Genomic DNA, 20,494 nt, shown 5'->3' with positions numbered 1-20,494 from the left:
GGAGTTGGTTGAGGCGAGGTAACACCAAGCAATACAGCAGGAATCAGTAATGAGATCTCTGTTGCCTCCTGCTCTCCTGGACTGCAGAAATGTCCACTTGTTCTATCTTGAAACACTCCCCCACCAGTGTTGTTGTGCCCCCCAGTATATTTTCCCGCTCTGTCCCTAGACCTACCCCAGTGTATCCAGATTCTCAGGGGGCTCTTGTCCTGTCTCACAACTATAGTTGTCTGCGGAGAAGCTCCAGGTGGAACAATGAGGATGCTGGGTGGGTACTTTGGCCCTTAACATGTACTCCATTTGAGTTGGGGGACTTATTTTCACTCAGTGTTTTATTGTGGACATTTACTTTTAATTGAACATTAGTTTTAGAATGTTGAACGTTGCTTCTGGGCTACATCACTTAGGACAATTTGATTATTTTTATGTGTTATTTCAGTTGGAGTGGTTCTCTGGTATATATTGTTTCATTGCCCATCATCCTCTGAGTTTACTCTTCCTCCCTGGACATAGTACTATTTTTCTTATTACTCCTCTCCCTATGGGCAGCTGAAATATCCCCAAATCCAATGCCACAATTATTTTAACTCTTTAAAAATATCTATAAATAATTTTATTTTTCCTAAATGTGTTGTTTGTCCTACCTGTGTATGGGGAAATGCTTGTGTATGAGAATGAGTGTTGCTGTATAGCTTCATGTTAAAGGTACCGCTGTCTCCAACTCATTCCATTAGAGTATTGTTATACACACATCTTTATTGCCAGGCACACATGAGATAACAGAGCGGTGAAACATAACTCCAAGTAATATTTATTGATCATATTTTACAATTAAAGTTTTAAATTAAGTGCTGGGATGGGTGATGCTAAAGGTTGGTGAGGGTCGGAGGAATAGGGGTAAAATGTTCATGGGAGTGATGGTTACTGTCCACACATACAGGAGGGTCAAGTGGCAATCTGCATGTCCCACTAATTATTGCTGTACACACATTTGACTAAGGTTGTGGATATGGAGTTGAAGCAGGTGGATTTCAGGTGGGTACATGTGGGTTATTGGTAGGGGCAGTGGGAGTGGTGGACTTTGCAGAGTGATGTTCTGCCTAAGGGTTTGTGAGGGTGTTTGTTGAATTGAGTGAGAAGACCTCTTCACCAGGGTTCTTTCTCTCTCAGAAGATAGAGAGAAGACTGGAGTAGCAATTGTGTTGGAGGGCAGTGGATGGTAGTCAGGTGAGGTACATGTAGTCTGAGGGACTCGATCAGAGGCATCCTGCATAGCTAGTTAGAGGATATTTGGCTTTGTAGTTGTTGTCTGTGGACTTGCAGTCTGTAGGGGCTCATGAAGAAGACCACTGGTTGCTATTGAGATATTTTTAAAGAGGGCCTGCTGGGTGGAATCAACAATCTCATACTCATCTTTCATTATAGAGGCCACAGACAAGGCAGCTTAGAAGACAATAGGGTCTTCTCCCATGAGTGCACAATGTCCTCCTCTGGTGGATAGTACTACATCATCATAATCAGTTTATTGGTTCTCAAGAACTAAAGAAAATGGTAATATATTTAGAATGTTTGACATTACAGGCTGCGCATATGCCTGAAGCAGAGAAGTTGTACAATTACTGAAAGCAGCATAAGACACTTTAGCAATGCTACATGAAACATTGGATATATATAGATTGTTTTGGGTTAATATATGCACATAGAACATAGAAGTGAGATATAAAAGTGTCTTACCTAATCTTTTACAGAGCGTAATATGGCTATACAAACTACAATTGATTGAAGACTTATCAGACTCTGCCATCTATCTGTTCTTTGTTTCCAGCCCATATGTCAGCGCAATGATTAGAGCAGAGGAGGAATGGTGGCAAGTGGCAGATGGCAGATGACAGAAGGGCAGACACCGGGATCTTCAAAGAAAACAATTGGATTTTTGGGATTAGCACAGTAAAGGCCTAATCAATTCTTATATAAGTATGCCTGCAGTACATTTTATCTCAACATGTATAATAAAGATATATTAATGTGAGTGTGTGATGTGGCACAGGAAGAAACACAGTCCTGCAGAATATGGTAGTGGCATTGATATCAGTGTGGCATACCTTTATGGGTGCAATGCAGCGTTGTAATTGGTCTGAGGGCCGTGGTTCAGTGCTCAGTCAGGGAATGGGAGCATGGGCATGTTCTCCACCCAGGCTGTAATGCAGCCTGGGTGGAGAACATACAAAGTGCGCATGGCGGTTTGGTCAGCCCGAGGCGGCTTACCAAACATTTCATGTGCACCTGGAGTGGGCAAACCCCCCCTCCTCCTGGCCTCTGCTCTGTCAGCCTCACCCTGCACCAGAAAACTGAAAACTAAAATGATAATAGCGTTGCTTATTATCACTTTAGCTTTCCTTGAACTACTGCTCGCAGAGCAGTGGAGCGACACAACTCCGCCTTAGTGGAGGAGCCCCCACTGACATTAATAAATAATAAAATATGGATGAGACAACACTTTATGAGACTGCCTATTGACATACACAGAACAACACCGGACAGAGAAGGGTTGTGCTACATTCAGGGAGTTCTATACCATACATTATTATTCTACTGAAGAGAATTTTCATATAACCATCCCAAATCCAGTTTTCTGGTTCAAGCTTTTTTGCATGCAACGATTACAAAATCCTTATCTGTCACACTGATGCAGAACCGGCAGGACGTAATCCTACAAAGAACATTAGATTTGGGCACTCGTGGGGGGGGGGGGGGGGAGTAGTGTCCCTCAGGCCAATGCAATGCCATTGTGTCTTTGAGATGTAGCAGGAATCTAAAAACGGCGACCATTTGGGGGTGTGCTTTACATACAGAGCTGGATGATAAATGACAGAAGTGGGCATGTACGCAGGATAAGCAATTCTCAAGTAATGTAAAATTGAAATGAATTCGTATAACTTTCTTGATAGGACATATATATAACCCCAGTTACAGAGAATAAACTCTTAAGATTCTCTAATGAATGTGGCTAATTTTTCTGTCTGACATGTTAATGTCCATAGATTATGAAGTGCTGCAGGGAAGTGGTAGACACAGTTTCTGTTATGCACAGTGGTTTTGAAGGCAGCCCTGAGGTGAGCTATTGCCAATACGCTCCTTAATAGGCTGTGGACCCCAACAAGACATCATACTCTCAATTACTTCAGACACATAATTCAAGATGGAAAATCAACATACCATTCCTCACAGATGACAAGTGCCTGAATGGATAAAGAACTCCGGACACTTACTAAAAACAAAGCTAACTATTACAACACACATACAACTAAAGGCATCCACAAATAGCATTTTAACCACACCAACACTACTGATGAAATCAGACTCCGGTGAGTGACAGAATACTTAACAGCAGGGCAGGGAGTTACTTGAAGTCCGACTGCTCGGCCACAGTAATGAAAACATGGTTCTCAGCAATCTCTGTACCACAATTACTTAAAGGAAAAACAACACATTTAATTTCAGATGTGATTTTATTGCTAGTCAGAAGACTCCTTGCCGCTGCTTGGAGGGAAGGGAACTGCCCTAAAGAACTGCAAGTGAAAAAGGTTAAGATGACCTTGGCTGAACATGACATTGTTGTTCATTGAATGGGAGCGGTGGAGAGGAACAGTTTGAAGACAGCAATTGCCCAGAGAACTCTACTAAACACTCTCCTATTCCATATTGTTACCATGTTACCCTGGTTATATGGACACACAAAGGTTTCTCAGCATGACAGAAATTTACGTTGCCTGCTGTCTATGTATGCTTAAGTAACGTGGTTCACTTGTAGTGATTTGGGGATTATTATCTGTGGTTTCGGCACATAGGTGGCTGTCATAGTAGTTACTTTCAATGATATGTGAATCGAACTTGTCGGAAATGATATTGGAACAAGTAACAACTAGTGGGAGTCAGAAAGAGTTAGGAAAGTTTAGCAGTTATACCTTTTGGTATGTAAAAACTAATAAAAAAAATATACAATTATGAATGGTATGTTCCTACCTGCAGCATTTTTTGTTTTTCCATTGCATATTTATACAGCGCGAACTCGACCCAAAGGTATTGGAGCGCTTTACACGAGCATCTTTTTTACATTACACATTCAGGCAGGGGGGAGATTAAGTGATTTGCCCAGAATCACAGAATGTGGACGCGACCCCGAGGCTCGAACCCTGGTTTCCAGCACCAAAGACGGCAGTCTAGCCGACGGACCACATACTCTCCGCGGCATTAACAAGCTGCTCCTTAGGCCATACCTGCATACACCACTCTTCGCACAAAATCTATCCAAACCCAAAAATTACATCCGCATCAGTGAACAGACCAGTTTAAATGGTGAAAGCTGCTAGCATAGGCGAAATGACAACGACACTGTAAACACCCAGACGTTCACTCAGATGTGCATATGTTCCTTAACTTCAACCAACAAGTAGGTCCTATGGATCGAAGCTCTCAAGTACGATGTCATTAGACAAGGAAAAGGTTACCAATTGCACATAACCCTCCACAAAACAGCGAACTATTCAACCAAAACCTGATTTCATGCAGGATGCGTTTATTAGCGGAGAGATATCTGCAGATAAAATGTTAAGAACCTACCAACTTGTCTTCAGGCAGCTGGCAGTGGCAAGACAAATGAAGCAGAAAAACAATCTGGTTGTGGGACAATTAGTTTGGATTCTGCCAAAGAGAGACTCATATCTTTCCTAATCTTAACAAAGGAGGTCAGCAAATTCTTAAACTCATGTTGCATCCACAAAAATAAATCCAGATAATGACTATCCTTAGAGGCGCCTGACACGTCCCATAATAATTATCCAAGATTATGCTGAAGCACTCAATAAAAAAAACGACTAAGGCCTAATCCATAAAAAAAGCAATTGAATTCTGCATGAAATTATAACCCTAAAGTCCACGGCTACAGGACATTTTGTTATGCTCCCAACATGTCTCTTTCCTTTCATTATAGCTTGAAAGGTATAACAGAAAATAATTGACCAAGATACGCAGGGGTTATATACTCAAACAATTTTTGAGCTATTTGAGACCGACCTACATTTTAGCATTATTAGCATTAACCTATGCAATTCTTTGTAATAATTGAGCAAAGAATCCTCAGCCGAATCTCTACGATCCTTAAAGATTCCAGCAATATAATTAGGGTTCTAGTTTTCAACTAAAACCAATTATAGCCAATAAAACTCTAGTAAAGCTAATAATTCTTTTTTGGGGCAAACCAGAAAACACTGAGGCCCATATTGAATGATTAGCAAAGGCTCTGTGCTGTTTCAGTCACCCAAAGTCAAGCAAAGTGGCACAAAGCAACACATTTGACACTAACCAAATCATTTATCACCTTTTCTGTGATGAGAGATTTTCTAGAATGTCTAAAGAAACCTTATACCCAGTAAGGAATCCCACTCTGACTTGGCAGCTTAATGTAGTGATTTCAAAGATGATAGGACAGTTTTGACCAAATGCATATGATAGACTTGTTGGGTCCCTGGAAGGTTGGTTTTCTACATATGATTATATCTGCTAGAATGGTCAACAAAAATGAGTGACTGTGTTGTCATGATCCCTTCAATATACAAAAAATACTGTGGGTCTAGGGTTCAAAATGAGTACACACACTGATAGGACAGAAAAAGTAAGAGGGAACCAAAGTAATTGTGTAAAACCTCCAATGAGGTTTAAGTTCCCATCACCCACCGAAGGTGGTTAATCATCATCTGGGAACTATGGACATTCCCAAGAGTACCAACCACTATGGTGATTGTGATGGTACCCTGGTTGTCCCAGGCATCCGTGCAAAATTATTACAAACGGTAGGGTGATGGTTGCAGTGCAGAAAAGTGTAGTAAAACAAAATGTGATATTAAAAATGACTACCAAGACACTATATATTTTATTCTGGCGCTATCTTGGTGCCACTTAAAAACAATGTATAGACAGCATAAACAAATAACTGTCAGGTCTTTGGTCTACATGTTTCGGCTTCTGGACAAAGAAGTCCAAGCTCTCGTCAGGACCATGTAAACGCTACTGCAAAAATGTGTAAGAAAAAAAGTATATATATCGTATAAATTGATTTCACGGTTGGTACCCAATACAACCTGATAGGGTCCTGTATGTCACGTTGGAACAGTTACAGGCAATGTCTGGTAATAGAACTCTAAACGGAATCAAACAAAAACAATGATAAGGACACTCAACTTAATCATGTGTAACATCAGTGTACATCGCAGAACCAAATGCTATTTATAGTTCATTATGGTACAAAAAGTATTTGTATCGATACTCATGGATGTATACTGTGACAAGGACTTGACACAAAAAAATATATAGTACATGCACTCACCCGAATGATTGTGGGTACGCACCTCGCCTCACCTGGCATCCTCTCAGCAATTGAGGCACCGCTCTAAAAAGGGGGGAAATTCCAAAGAGAAATGCTATGTTATCCCAGTGGTCAGGATCAACCTCAAGCCTAAGGGGACAAATGGAATTACCGTGATTGGTACTCGTGAGGACAGTGTAAGAACCAAGGCAGAGTGGGTCAAAAGGCTTAGCTTCTTATAAAAAGGCTTAGCTTCTTATAAAAATGGGTCCAAATCTGTTGGAATATGAATTGTGAGTAGCTAAATAGCTCCTGATCATAAGTCCGTTAGAATTGTGTATCAAAACAAGTACAACACAAACGGAGCTAAACCAAATGCAGCATCGTCTCGAAAAGACGTAATAATCTGAGAGGCTAAAACAGCTGCCAACAGGAAACCCGAGGACCGGGCGGTGCGTCGGGGGGTGAAAATGTTCGTTCTAGTAACACATCCAACTAAGGGTCACTAAAACAAGCTGAAATTCGATAGAAATAAAGTTTGAAAAGCCCAGTCGGGGGGCTTACCTCTCCGTCGGTACCCCGCTCCAGACACCAGAGCTGGAAGGGGAGGTGCCGGGCGGGCTGAGAGGATGTCATTTTAATCAGTTTCAATACGTGCGTACTTCCGTGTACTCACCCAGTCTAATCCTTTCAGAGACCAGATTACTATCTGGAAGAGATACATTGACGACATCCTGGTCGTTTGGCATGGGTCCTTGGCCTCGTTGCTAGATTTCCATGCCTGGCTTAACACTAAGAACGCTTTCCTGCGCTTTACAGTTGCCTTTGACAAACATCGACTCCCCTTTCTGGACATATTAATAGTTCCTAATCAGGGCAAACTTGGTAGCGAACTGTACAGGAAACCATTGTCTAAGAACTCTCTACTCAGCTTTAAAAGCCACCATCCTAAATCCCTTCGGGATAACTTACCCGTTGGTCAGTTTCTGCGTATTCGTAGGAACTGCTCAGATTTAACTACCTTTAACCATCATGCACAGGATCTGTCTAACCAACTGAGAGACAGACAATACCCCAAACGCTTGGTGAGACAGGCTTTCAAAAGAGCCTTTAATAACAACCGGGGGGCACTTTTGGAACCCCCAGTGCCTAAGCCTCCTCTATCCAGAATGACATTTGTCAATACGTTCAGTACATGGTCCAACCAGGTACAAAAGACTGTGCGTAAACACTGGCGCATACTGAATACAGGGAATGAGGTTATTCCACCCCCCCTTTTTTCTTTCAAGAGAGGAACTAACCTCCGCGACAGCCTTGTACATACCAGACCTAGAAGCAAAACTCCCAGCACGACAAATACTTTATGGGACTTACCGCCAGTTCAAGGCCATTTTCCATGTGGCCATTGCTCTGCTTGTCCACAAACCCAGCCCATCAAAACAGTTGACATAGGTACAGGTATACCCTGGACACTCAAAAAGCATACCAATTGTAACACAGAAAGAGTTATTTACCTCATTACGTGCCCTTGCTCTTTGCGCTATGTCGGTATGACAACACGCAAAATTAAGACACGCATTAACGAGCACAAAAGCACCATCAGGCAGAGCAAACAGGCTACTAAACTTACAAACCATTTTCTGGCACTTAGACATAAACCTGAAGACTTGAGATGGTTGGTTTTGGAACAGCCTTTCATCCCTACACATGTGACTGATATCAAAAGATTTTTGTTCGTTAAAGAACAAAAATGGGTGTTTAAACTAAAGAGTGACCAACAGGGTTTAAACGATGAGATTCCGTGGTCTTCTATATAGTTTATGATTTGGTGAACTATATATGTTTTGACAAATTCCACTGTCTTCTCCCTGAGGCTATAATATATAAATCGTGGTGTGTAACACACAGGAGTTCCATATTTGCCTACGTGCCTTTAGATAACTAGCCATTTATTTGACATTTGATGGCTTGCACGAGGAGGGTTTTTCTCCTTGCACCCCTTTCTCTGGCTGCCTCTCAACCATTCCTAACTATCCAATTGGAATGATTAGCACTATAAGAATATATCATAGCCTTTTAACAGATACCGCTCCCTCAAGTCTCGGCCTGTTTAAAGATATCTGTTGCATTCCTATTGCATAATCGGTCTATTTCCCTCGGTTTGCATACATGCGAGACTATCTGTGGTTATACAATGAGTACTACATTTCCCAGCAAGCCTTGCATAAACAGAACCGCATTTCGCTTTTTGAACATCCACGCGCTCCGTAGCGGCTGGCACGGAAGTACGCACGTATTGAAACTGATTAAAATGACATCCTCTCAGCCCGCCCGGCACCTCCCCTTCCAGCTCTGGTGTTTGGAGCGGGGTACCGACGGAGAGGTAAGCCCCCCGACTGGGCTTTTCAAACTTTATTTCGATTGAATTTCAGCTTGTTTTAGTGACCCTTAGTTGGATGTGTTACTAGAACGAACATTTTCACCCCCGGACGCACCGCCCGGTCCTCGGGTTTCCTGTTGGCAGCTTTTTTAGCCTCTCAGATTATTACGTCTTTTCGAGACGATGCTGCATTTGGTTTAGCTCCGTTTGTGTTGTACTTGTCTTGATACACAATTCTAACGGACTTATGATCAGGAGCTATTTAGCTACTCACAGTTCATATTCCAACAGATTTGGACCCATTTTTATAAGAAGCTAAGCCTTTTTATAAGAAGCTAAGCCTTTTGACCCACTCTGCCTTGGTTCTTACACTGTCCTCACGAGTACCAATCACGGTAATTCCATTTGTCCCCTTAGGCTTGAGGTTGATCCTGACCACTGGGATAACATAGCATTTCTCTTTGGAATTTCCCCCCTTTTTAGAGCGGTGCCTCAATTCCTGAGCGGATGCCAGGTGAGGCGAGGTGCGTACCCACAATCATTCGGGTGAGTGCACGTACTATATATATTTTTGTGTCAAGTCCTTGTCACAGTATACATCCATGAGTATCGATACCAATACTTTTTGTACCATAATGAACTATAAATAGCATTTGGTTCTACGATGTACACTGATGTTACACATGATTAAGTTGAGTGTCCTTATCATTGTTTTTGTTTGATTCCGTTTAGAGTTCTATTATCAGACATTGCCTGTAACTTTTCCAACGTGACATACAGGACCCTATCAGGTTGTATTGGGTACCAACCGTGAAATCAATTTATACGATATATATACTTTTTTTCTTACACATTTTTGCAGTAGCGTTTACATGGTCCTAACGAGAGCTTGGACTTCTTTGTCCAGAAGCCGAAACATGTAGACCAAAGACCTGACAGTTATTTGTTTATGCTGTCTATACATTCTTTTTAAGTGGCACCAAGATAGTGCCAGAATAAAATATATAGTGTCTTGGTAGTCATTTTTAATATCACATTTTGTTTTACTACACTTTTCTGCACTGCAACCATCACCCTACCGTTTGTAATAATTTTGCACGGATGCCTGGGACAACCAGGGTACCATCACAATCACCATAGTGGTTGGTACTCTTGGGAATGTCCATAGTTCCCAGATGATGATTAACCACCTTCGGTGGGTGATGGGAACTTAAACCTCATTGGAGGTTTTACACAATTACTTTGGTTCCCTCTTACTTTTTCTGTCCTATCAGTGTGTGTACTCATTCTGAACCCTAGACCCACAGTATTTTTTGTATATTGTAGTTTGACTTGGGGATTTCATACTGTGCAGGTCTCTAAACATATCCCTTGGACCCTCCTTTGTACGGTAATTTTGTTTGTCATGATCCCTTCACCATTGTCCACATTTTTCACAATACTATGGTCTCGCTTAAGCCTCACTCCTCATTACCCAAGATGTGATTTTTAGGTTGAGCCGAGCAGCAGTGCGCTTGCCCTGCTCACTCTGCAAGACTGCTGTAGTAGAGTATGGGAGAGAAGCCACGCCCAGTATCCTCTCATATTTTTCATTGGCTTGTGATATTGTCTTTCGTAAATACTACCCTCAGATTTGTAAATAGGCTTGTTAGTACCTCCTTAGTACAGCCTTGTCTTCATTTGTACCCACCATGGCGACTGGCCCCTTTACTTTGGTTATTTCACGGGACCTGTTATTTAGTCTGTAAACACTATTTATTTGATCAAGTTTCTCTTATTGCAGGCCGGACATGTGCTGCTTCACCTGAAACCGCCTGTGTTTTTTTAAGCAGCATGGCCGCACCTGTAACACGGGCACCTGCTTTCAATCACTTTAACCTGGCATTATCTCATGTCTGTTTCAACTCTCCCCCCACAAGTAAAATGGATTTAGAAATGATTTGCGAATTAAGTCATGTGAATTCCAGGTAGCACATAGTCCTGTGCTAATGGGCTGAAGCTGACATTAGCACATCTGTGTTACATGTCATATGTACTAAAGCCACCTGAAGGGTTGTTTTCAAAAGCCTGTTTTATTAACAACACCACCACCACCAATACCACCACCTCCACCACCACCAATACCACCACCACCAATGCCACTACCACCACCACCACCACCAATGCCACTACCACCACCACCAAAACCACCAATACCAACACCAATACCATCACCAACACCATCACCACCAATACCACCACCACAAATGCCACCACCAATACCACTCACAACCACTGATACCACCGCCACCAATACCACCACCACCACCAATATCACCATCACCAATACCACCACCACCAATACCACTAGCCCCAATACCACCACCACCAATACCACCACCACCAATACCACCACCACCAATACCACCACCAGTACCAATACCAATACCACCACCAATACAACCAATATCACCACCACCAATACAATACCACGACCGCCACTAATACCTTACCACCAATACCACCACCAATTCCACCCCCACCAATACCACCACCAATACCACTACTAGCACCACCAATACCAGTACCACCACCACCACCACCAATTCCAATACCACCACCACCAACACCAGTACTGCCATCACCAATATCACCACCACCAATACCAGTACCACCACAAATACCAGTACCACCAATACCACCATCGCCAATACCAATACCGCCACCACTAATACCACCTAATCCACCAATACCACTGCCACCAATACCACCAATGCCACCACCAGAACCACCACCAACACCACCAATACCAGCACCAGCAATACCACCACCCCCAATACCAATACCACCACCAATACCAATACCAATACCACCACCTCAGCGCCTCTCGCTCACTAGTAATAGCAGGGGCACTGTATGAGGCCAGAGCTGCAGCCAAGACCATCCCTCCCTCCCTCCATGCCTGCCATAAAGCACAGCCCGCCCTGCGCCAGGAGGTGAAGCCAGGGCCCTACTACAGCTGGAGTGTTTTTTATTAGGCCAAAGGTAGCAATGACATCATGCAATACCACACTGCACACTCAAATCACGGAGAGGGAAGGACATAGCCCCCCTTCCAGCTCTTCCTCCTGAGTCGCAACAGTGTACTCACAGAGCGAAAGGTGTTGGAGCGTTTTGTTAGTGTTTATAGCTAGGAACATATGTAATTCTCACTTCACAATTTGTGTCTGTGTACTTTACAACACTTACACAGCTTCTTCACTGCACTATTTATCACTACTTTGAAGACGTCGCAGGCCGGTCTCCTCCTCTGATAGTTACAATCTAACAAGCGGTCGAGATGGCCCTCACTGCAATGCAATAGGTCTCGCATTTGCGAGCGTTTAAGCTATTAGTATTGTAAATGACAATGCCTTTTATTTATGTTTTAAAACCCAAAACATAAATAAAAGGCATCGTCATTTACAATGCCATTAGCTCAAACTCGAGTGAATGCGAGACCTATGACATTGCAAATGCTTGGTTTTTTGGGGGATGGAATCAGACCTGTTCACTGTCTTCCAGCTTCTCCACTGCAGCAGAGATGGCTATCCTCCCCTTGGATGTAAAGAGGGTTTCAATGGAATTTGGAAAGTCCCAAAAGACTCTTTATTTCCTCAGACTAAGTACTTCTCAAAATGATGAATAGTAGCTTGTATATGTACCATCTATCAAAGTTCAAACAATCACCTTGACAAGCAAAAGGTAGATCATGTGCCTTTATGTGTGGTATGTCCTGGTAGTGATGCCTATTTTCTTTCTCAATGCTGTGAGGCCTACTTCTGTCATAGTCTAGTATTGGGAACTCAATTATATACTTTTAAGTGGTAATTCTTGATCAGAAAGGAGTGACGTTGCATTGTTTGGTATGTTTGGAATAGTGGTGATAAATCCTGCTTACTGGTGTATTTGGATTCTACATTACTATTTTAGAAATGCCACTTTAAGAAGGTAGCCATTTCTCTGTGCTTATAACTCTTTGTGCTTTGCAGCCTGAGTCCAATCCATAACTGAGCTAGGGTGACAGCTACACTTGGTGCATACTTTCGCAACAGCCACAACACTTGGAAAGGCTGGGTGTGACAGGGCTAAATCTGCATTCATCTGCATTCTGATGGTCTTCCTGGGCTGGGAGAGGGCATTCAGACTTTGTATTTGTGAAGGTTGTGTCCTGCCCTCACACAAAAGGCTGATTTAGCCCCTACTGAAGTCTGGAGCCTGGGATAGGTTGAAAGGGATTGTTGTGTACTTGAAAGGTTTCATGTGAAGTCCCCCGCCCTCACATCAAAGACATTTATGAGTATAAGTACAGGGGCTCTTACCCCATGTTGGTGGAAGCACTTTTGGATCTAGAATTGAACATCTGTTAGAAAGGACTTCTGTGTAGCTTAAAGGACTCATCTGGACTGCTTTTCTGCTTGTTGCCTTGCTGCCTGCTCCTCCTTGACTCTAGTCCAACCAGCCACTGTGTGGAGGTTGTACCCAGATGCTGCTGGCTCAACAAACTTGCACAATGCCAGAGAAATGCTGGACTGCAAGGAGAAACTGCCATTCTGCTACCTGCCTGATGTGCTGGCCTGCTGCCTGCTACCTCCATTTCTGCCCTGAATCCCGTGCTCTTCAAGGGCTTGTTAGAGTGCCTCTGTTCTCTTGAGGTCTCAGGGATATCAAAGACCCCATTGCCTGTTCCTTCCGACATTCCTGCAGAGGCATGTTCTGTAGAACCAGCATTCTGCTCTGTGAGAGCTAGGAACTTCAGGACCACACTGCAGACCAGTGATGACCTCAGCGCCACCGCAGTTGTACCCCAGCCTCGAGGCATGCCAAGATACCTTTTGTCTCTAACGAGACAAACTCAGGTGTCTGCTGCTAGCCAGTGGCTAGCCCCAGGTCTGTGACTTCATGTGACCATGCTCTTACTAGCCAGCAGACCCGAGGTGGTCCTTGTTAGCCATGCTACGCTCCCTGCAGCCGTAGTCTTGAAGCGGTTACACCCGCCATACTGCGGGATCCGGTCTAAGCTAGCACGACTTTGGACATACCCGTCGGAGGGCTCCTGACTCTCTGTAGCTTTAGAGCGCCTCCTTTGTTCTGTGTCACAAGCAGAATACAACAGGGAACGTGTGTGTCCCACACGGAGGAAGTTTGTACCGCGGGCAATTCTTGAAAATTACCGTATATGGTACATCAGAGAAGCAATGCCATTTAGTAGTTCTGTAAAGCCCTGAGTAGTTACACAGGGATTTTTGGTCTGCAACTGCCCGAGGGCTGGGGGAAGTAACATGTTCACTCTAAAGCTTTACAACAGCCTACTTGGTAATCACGAAGTTCCTTCCCTATTCTTTACGTATAGTGTATAGTAGGCACACAGGTGTCCCTGTGCCCTACGTTTTGTTTTGAAATGTCATATTGTTCACAGGGTCCACCAGAATTTACCATATAAAGCATAACAGGAGTGCAGGTGCACTTCCTCCTTTTTGCTTATCCGGATATTTTGTGATCCATTCATTTATGATGATGTAACGATTCATGTATGTTTTCATAATCTGATTTGCATTACATGCCCTACGTATCCACTGATATATGTTGTTTTCACCTTGCATTATTCAGGATAACGAGAAACATATAATTTTCTGCATAGTAGGCCCGGTATTCCTGATTCATGTTGTTTGGTCTATGTTATATGCAATATACAATATTTTTTATAGAATCTTGTGTGCATTCTCTTTTTGTGGTGTATTCATTGTTTTGTTGTGTGAGAGTGTTGTGCAAATGCATTACACATTGCCTCTGATGATAAGCCTGTCGGCTCTGCACCAAGGTACCAGAGGGAGAGAACTGGTTATCTTCGGTGTGTAACTTACTTGCCCTGACCAGAATGGTGGGTTTTGTCAGGCTTAGGTGTAAACCCTATCCAACCATAACCCCATTTCTAACATTGAGGACAGCGGTGGAATAGAACTTGCATCTGTGTGATACCACATTACCTCATTGTTACACTACAACTCTGCACTTAGACCATTACGTCTTTTTCTCCTGTTCTCTCACTTTGGTCATTTCAATTGTTTACTCCTGCTTCATTTCTTACGCCAGAGAATTTTGTTGTTTGCACCTTTACCTTAGCAGAATGAGGTTAATCCTTGATCTCAATCTTCTGGCATATTACACTAAGAGTGAGCTGGGAGAGTTCTGCAAGCAGAGGAGGCTGACTGTATCTAGGAGATTCATGAGGCAGGACCTTCAGGAAACCCTGTATGCTTTTGAGGAGGCGATCTGGGGAAAGGCTTCAACAGAAGACCAGCAGGGTGGACATTCTGGGGAGCATCTGAGGAGGAGGGGACCCCTTTGATATTCTTAAGAATCCTAAGCTGTGGAACCTCCTGGAAAGTTCAGAAACAGAATCCCTAGTGGGAAGTGGGCCTGAAGAGCTTGAGAAGGAGGGAGAAAATGACTTGGTGGGGACACCAGTAGAGAGAGAGGACCCCGTAGACAGGAAGTCCCTTACTGGCTCTAGAGCCAAGATCCGTTCCACCTCCAACACCCTCTAACACCGGTTTTCGGTGTCCTCAGGAGATGTGGTCCCAGTTCTTGTCAGCTGCATTCTTTGGTTCCAGGCATCCCTGGCCTGCATTCGGATTTCCTGGACGGCTGCTCTTTGGCTTGGTCACTGGTTGGCTCCTCAGATACCTGCAGAGAAACAAAGAGGGAACTTCAGTGCATATCAGGTGGTACCAGCATACGTCTGGTATTTCTACTTATCTGTTCTGTGTTTGGCAAGGCGTACCTCAGAACTCTGGCATCATTCGCGCCTCAACACAGGTAAAGACTGCAAATAAAACAAACAAGGAAAGGAGTATTACTTTGGGACTTTACTTTATTGAACAGTTGTGACTGTAATGCATTTTTCTTATGTTAAAAATGTATTTATGACCTGAAAAGAGTTGGGTAACTTATATTCTTTTTGCTGAGTGAGTGCCATTAACTCATATAAGTGTTCATGATAAGCTCATTTTGGTGTATACCTTTAGAACTGGTCCAAGACTTTATCTATGAACATTATTCATTAATTTGGTATAATTTTGTAAATAACATGGTCTACTGAGTCTGAACAATTTCTCGAAAGCCTTATGGTACATACTTAGCTGTGTACACCAATATATAAATCTACTTGAATATATGACTACATTTATTTAAGTTGAATCTTGTCAACTCCAGGTTTGCCAATTTTAGAAGTTCTCTTTGATAAATATTCTCAAAAACTCTCCATATAGGCAGGGAAGAGGGAATCAGCAGATAGCTATCTCTGCCACTGGGATAATTAGAGGGAATTCCTTACGTCACTTAGGGCTAACTCTAATCTCTCATCTTCTTTGCAAGAGAGCAGACCTTACCATAGGCTATTAAGAAGTTCTGACCCAGAGCAGAGTCTTTTCTTTCATCCATTCTCTTTTCCCCACAGGTAGGGTGACCAGACGTCCCGGTTTTCCCCGGACGGTCCCTGTTTTCGGAGCAGTGTCCCTGTGTTCCGACACTTTGCTCCTAATTACAGAAATGTCCCCGTTTTTGAGCTGTGCCCGGGTTAAACGGAGAAATGTCCTGGTTTTTAAATAGTGTCTCGCACTGAAACACTATTTAAAAACCGGGACATTTCTCTGCTTACTTAGCACAGGTGCTGAAACGGGTCTCTAATGGGATGTCCAATTTTGCCCTCAGGATGAAAAAACAATCTTACTGCTGCAGCAATACCACCCTTCACTGCCTTCAAAGAGACCCGTTATAGTTCTTTCACAGTCTCATCATCCCAGAACTGAAGCCCAAGTTTGTTGCTTATTTATCTTATGCAGCTAAGAACAGCTGACAAAACGAATAGTCCTGGCTTGTTGTAGGATGCAATGTTAAATGCATAGCTGCTAAGGTTTCGGATTTCTATGTGTGACATTTTCATAATTTCAGAGTAATTATGAGTGACATTTTAACGACTATGAGTGGCACTTTCCTGCGAGCAAAATCAAGATATTAAAACGAGGGAAACTTATAAATATCAGATATTACACCCATTTGAGCAACTAGAAACTCTACGTGAGGTGCCGCAAAGTGTAAGAAATAATGGTTAAACAACTTTCATTTATACTCATGTCTAAGTAAATATACTTAGAATCATACAAATATCAGGAAACTCCCTTGCAACATATTAAATCAAGGCTCTCTGTGCACACTAAGGGGCCGATTCCGATCCGTTGAAAATTTCCCCCGTACGAATCGTATCCGTTTTTTTTACCGTACGAATCGTACAAGTCCCGTACAAACTGGCAAGTACGATTTGTATGTGAAAAAATCCATACGAATCGCATTGGGAAAATTCCCCGACACGTCCTCGGGTCGGAAAAAGTGTCTGACACGTCCCCAGACAGTTTTACCTACGACTCGGGAAACTGAAGTCCGAGCGCGCAAGTACGATCCGTCCCGTCCGTCCGAATGCACAACCGTATGTAAAAAACACCGTACGGTGCGAACTCCCATAGCAACTATGGAGACGTCCAAATAGTTGCCCGCATACGCGCCGAACACCCCCCCCACGTATGCGCTGTACCCCAGCACCCCCCCATGTCCGCGCCGTACCCCCACCCCACCCCGTAGGTACGGAGCGTACCACCACCCCCGTAGGTACGGAGCGTACTACCACCCCGTAGGTACGGAGCGTACCCCCACCCCGTAGGTACGGAGCGTACCCCCACCCCATAGGTACGAAGCGTACCCCCACCCCGTAGGTATGAGGTGTACCCCCACACCCCCTATGTACGGTGCGTTACGCGCTGGGGGGTCGTCCACAGCGTACCTATGGGGGTGGTGGTATGCTCTGTACCTACGGGGGGTACGCTCCGTCCATAGGGGGAGGCTGGGGGTACGATGCGTACATATGGGGGGGCCGGGTGTACGGCGTGTACATACGGGGCTGGGGGTACTGCGCGTACATACGGGGGTGGGGGTATGTGCTGGGTACGGTGCTTACATATGGAGGCTGGGGGTACGCACCGTCCATACGGGGGAGGGGGCACACACCGTACCCCCAGCACCCTGTATGTACGTGCCGTACCCCCAGCCCCCATGTACGCATCATACCCTCGGTTCACGTATGTACGGCATGTACCCCCAGGCCCCCACACCCTGCCCGTGCCTGTACGCACCCTACCCGAGGCCCCTACACCAGCACCCTCACCCAGCCGTGCGCATGTACGAGTCGTACCAAGCCATAGCACATGTGAGCACTGTACAACAACATGGCCGATGTACGCACCGCACAGATGCGAAAAACACACGTACTGAACCAGGACACTGCAAAACACCACAAGGAGAGTCAATTCGAATCGCACAACACCACAAAACATGTCCAACAAGCCCAAATACATCCAATACACTGACCTGCAACAGCCAAACAGGTAAACAGAGGCCCAAAACACAACCACCCCTTATAACACACCCACCCAAAGTTCAAACACAGCCACACCCACAAATGGACCAATAAAAAGGGCCCACACACACAAACCATGAGCCTTTGCAACAGACCCACTGCTGCCAGACCCCACAGACAACCCACAGCACCAGACTTGAACCTGTACTACACCTTACACTTGCACACCTTCACACAACCACCTTCACAAACACCCCCTCATCACATTCACACACACACCTTCACAACTACACACACACACCCACAACCATCCACACCCACACCCCACACCATGCCCACAGACAGGAATCCAAAGTTCAGCGGAGCTGGAGATCCTTGTCAACGAAATCATCAGAGTCGAGCCACAGCTCTTTGGAACATTGGTCAGACAGACCAGCGTATCAGAAAAATCAGCCATGTGACAGAGGATCATCGAGAGGGTGAATGCTGTTGCGCCCATCAGAAGGACCAGGCATGAATGCCAAGCCAGGTGGTACGATCTGCGGAGGACGGTCCGCCGCAAAATGACCGACGAATACAACCAGGGGAACATCACTGGAGGTGGGCCGCCCCGCAGACCGGTACACTACCATCCCTGGGAGGAGAAGGTTATGCGCACACTGCCGCCGGTGGGAGTACACGGAGTAGAAGGAGCCGCCGAGCCTGGTGAGTACACAAACAACTCACCCCACATGGGGGGAACCGCATCCACAACCCAACTCCCGATAATGCACGCAACTACCCCAAAGCCATCATCGGACGCAACCACATTCCAACAACATGCACATGCCACTATCGGCTCCATGCCCCATGCACCAAGCAAGGCCATGCCAAGTCACAGGCCACACAAAACACCAACACAAGACAGGATGTCCGTGATGCCGGGAGGGGGGCCTCCAAGATCCCATTGTGCAACTCAGAAGCAGACACCAATGCCCTCAGCCCATAAGGCCTAGGGCAGAGCTATACAAACAGTGTGTCCCGACACTGTACTGTGTCGCCTGCAAATGGCGGCCGCGTCGCAGGATGACATGGGTATGAAGGCCCAATTTGCACATAACAGCAGCTAATGAAGAGGCAACACTGTGAAAGAGTGTCAGCACACACCGCCGCTGCAGCGCAGACTCAGAGACACTCTGCCCAATGGGGTCCGGGAGATTCTAAACAAAGCCACATGAACAAAGTGTGTGTGCCCAGGAAGCTGGGCTGAGGTGACAGAGGGTGACAGACAGACGGAGGGAGGGAGAGGGAGAGAGAGGGAGGGAGACAGAGGGCGACAGAGGGTGACAGAGGGTGACAGACAGACGGAGGGAGAGGGAGAGAGAGGGAGGGAGACAGAGGGCGACAGAGGGTGACAGACGAGGGAGGGAGAGGGAGAGAGAGGGAGGGAGAGGGAGAGAGAGGGAGGGAGACAGAGGGAGACAGACAGACAGAGAGAGACAGAGGGAGACAAAATCACCCTGCAGCATGTCCGCTCATCAGCAGGTGGACTGTGTGCATGTTGACAAGGTCTGGCAGTGCGTGAAACACCCCTCATTCGTTTGGAAAGCACTGCACCATGTGTCAAACTGTGCACGAGTCGATCCTCGCTGCAGGCACAAACCTAACCTCACACCCAGTATACCCACTCACTGTGTTTGTTAGAACCCAGTCACGAATGCATAAGTTTCCTACCTGCATTCTCCAATAGACATGACAAAGCAACATTTGGCCGCGTACAGTGCAACACGTAAGTCGGTTCTGCAGCGCACGCTACGCACGCTTGCTACACTGCTCACTGCGTTCAAAACTGATGCAACAACAAAGAGTGTGTCACACATAGGAAAAGTGTTGACAGCCGTGGCCAAGGGACATACCCATGCACCATGCACAATGCACAGGGACTTGCCAAGTACAGACAAGGTAGATGACACTTGGCTCTGCTGTAGACAGCACAAGGCAAACCTGTGACCACTGTACACTCAAACACCAACTCCACATGCCACCTACCTACCACAGGAACTCACATTCACTGTCATGCCAGCAGGCACCATGAGGGGATAGACACATCACCTGGTAGACCCAATGACAAATCACACCACACCCAACAGCATGCCCGGTCACACATCCCCCCCTTACACAAGCCCTCACCCCCGGGGCAGCCTACGCAAATTGGCACTCCCACAGTGGATATGTGACACAACAAGACCAATCCATAGCCAAATAAGCATCCCATTACTCATTAGACAGGCCAAATAACCAGGAGTACATATCAATCTGACCCCCGCAACATACCCATCTACAAGTG

This window comes from Triturus cristatus, chromosome 9 (assembly GCF_964204655.1).
Source record: "Triturus cristatus chromosome 9, aTriCri1.1, whole genome shotgun sequence".
NCBI classification, from domain to species: domain Eukaryota; kingdom Metazoa; phylum Chordata; class Amphibia; order Caudata; family Salamandridae; genus Triturus; species Triturus cristatus.
This window is presented reverse-complemented; position numbering follows the sequence as displayed.